General features: G+C 40.3%; 1 pseudogene; it reads left to right on the top strand.

The window, feature by feature from the left end:
• Nucleotides 1–285: 285 nt before the first annotated feature.
• Nucleotides 286–2,021, top strand: LOC117033335 (metastasis-associated protein MTA3-like; annotated as a pseudogene).
• Nucleotides 2,022–2,336: the final 315 nt, after the last annotated feature.

The raw sequence follows: 2,336 nt of genomic DNA, 5'->3' as shown, positions 1-2,336 counted from the left end.
TTGAACTGCTCTACACCTCCTCTTTCCAGGTCAGACCTTGTGCAGATATGACCTAGTATACATTGTCCTCAACACTGCTGCCTGATGTAATCTTCTTAATAAGCATCTCTAACCATGTCAATGTCCTTCTTAAGGATTGTTCCCACTTACTAAAGGGAGTAGAGTAGTGATTTAGATGGTGGGCTCTGGCAGTTGTCTGGGTTTGAAACTGTTCAAGTACATTAAATCCTCTAATGTCCTCTTTCTTGGATTTTAGGCTCCTTAAGAGTAAGACTGAGATGGGACATGGCAGTCAACATGTACTGGGTCAGAGATTACGTTTGCTTTGAGATCTCCTCCAGCAACCCATACCTTTTAAGCGTACTATTTTTGCTTCATGTTACCAGTTGCAGTCTTGTTGAGTTCTATCTGAAGGCTCATCGTTTTGGTATTAAATTCAACATCAGTGATTTAGTGTCAGCAAACACTGTCATGTTAAAGGAATACTATTAACTTATACTGTGTTTTTATTTGATTCATGTGTTTGTTGACTAAGGCCTGCAAGTGTAAATAACTTATTTCTAGTTTTAGGTTTATGTGTTTGAATAATATTATAATAAAATTTTAAAATCAGGGAAAAAAAAGTAGTGTGCTTTTATAGATGACAAGATATTTCCAGCATGCTTATGCTTGCCGACAAGCTGCTAAAGAAATTGAGGAAGAAACAACCACTGAGGCCAACTTGTCTGCTAGGGAGCTTTTTTTGTCACAGCAATATGCATCTCTGGCTGCAACACATATCAGGAGAAAATGCAGTGTTGCCCTTCCAAATGAGACAGGCAGTATTGTCAGATCTTGATAAAGAGGATACCTCTTTCTACTCATTGGTGTATGACCTCTCAGTGAAAGCACTATGAGCTGACAAAGGTGATATCAGAGTGGAACCTAGATATCAAGCAGACATTCCAGGAATGCTCTCAGAAGAAGAATTAGTTGAGAAGGACTAGTCAAAATTGAAAGTTAAAATTTGGGACCCAAATAGCCCACTTACAGATTGACAGATTGACCAGTTTTTAGTGGTAACATGCTGTTGGGACATTCGCTTCAGCAACTGCCTGCAGCAGTTCTGTAAGGCAGCCTGGTTTGCATGTGAGGCCAGCTGCAGCTTCTGGAGACATCACCTCGTTTCATGTTCTGGATACACTGTGGAGGCACAGCTATGATTTGAGCAGCGCAATCAGTGTCCTAGTGCCACTCAGAGAACATGTTTTATGCAGAGATGAAATGGAAAATGATCAGCCTCTGAAACTAGTTTATTTGAAGAGACACTAGAAAAATATGGTCGACTTCAACGATATATGTCAAGATTTTCTCCCTTGGAAATCATTGATTAACTCCACTAAATGTTATTACATATGGAAAACTATTAACAGATATGCGCAGCAGAAACGTCTAAAAGCAACTCAAGCTGAGAGTAAATTGAAGCAAGTGTATGCATATCCCAATTCACAAACCAAATCCCAACCATAGCCTCCAGTAATGGCAAACCTGGAGCTATGAATGCAGCCGTGGGGACCACATTCCAGCCACACGGTCCCTTCTTAGGGCAAGCCTGTGAGAGCTGCTATGCTACACAGTCTCATCAATGGTATGCTTAGGGCCCACCTAATATGCAGTGTAGATTACGTACAACCTCTTGGTTCTATTGGAAAAAAATATGGAGGCCTGAAAATGCCCACCCAGTCAGAAGAAAAGTTATCTCCCGTTCCAAGTACCAGAGGACCCCAGTGTTAGAAGCTACACGTCTCTCTAGGCCAGGCAGGGGATGCCAGTTATAAACACTGGGAGCCCAAGGTCTGCATGAAGACCCGCCAAGCTTTCTTCCCTCATACTATATATTTCACAAAATCTGCCTGTCACGTCTGCAAAAATATCGTCCAGCTGGAGCAGTGAGATGGCTTTTTGTTCTTATTAATCACACTAGCATTAGGACAGATTGTAAGATGCTTTTCAATTCTGAAACTTATGTCTTGTGCTTCTAACCATTCTCTCTCTCTCTCTCTCTCTCTTTCTCTCTCTCTCTCTCTCTCTCTCTCTCTTCGTTTGTTTTGTTTTTGTTTGCAATAAACATAAGTTCTGTGTAAAAAAAAAGTGAGACTGAGTCTTTTTGACTCACATATCAGCCACAAGTACCTGGTTCCCACACATTGTAGTCACTCTCCAAATATTTATAGGCATGAGCTTAACTGAACAAAGATGAAACCTTCTAAAAAAGATAATTTTTATCACATAAAAGAAGCTAATGTTGCCACTTTTTTGAAATACTGATGGCATGAAATAGGATCAAGCTATTTGTT

Source organism: Rhinolophus ferrumequinum, chromosome 13 (assembly GCF_004115265.2).
Source record: "Rhinolophus ferrumequinum isolate MPI-CBG mRhiFer1 chromosome 13, mRhiFer1_v1.p, whole genome shotgun sequence".
Classification (NCBI taxonomy): Eukaryota; Metazoa; Chordata; class Mammalia; order Chiroptera; family Rhinolophidae; genus Rhinolophus; species Rhinolophus ferrumequinum.
Note: the sequence above shows the minus strand (reverse complement) of the source record. Positions and strands in the feature narration are given on the sequence as shown.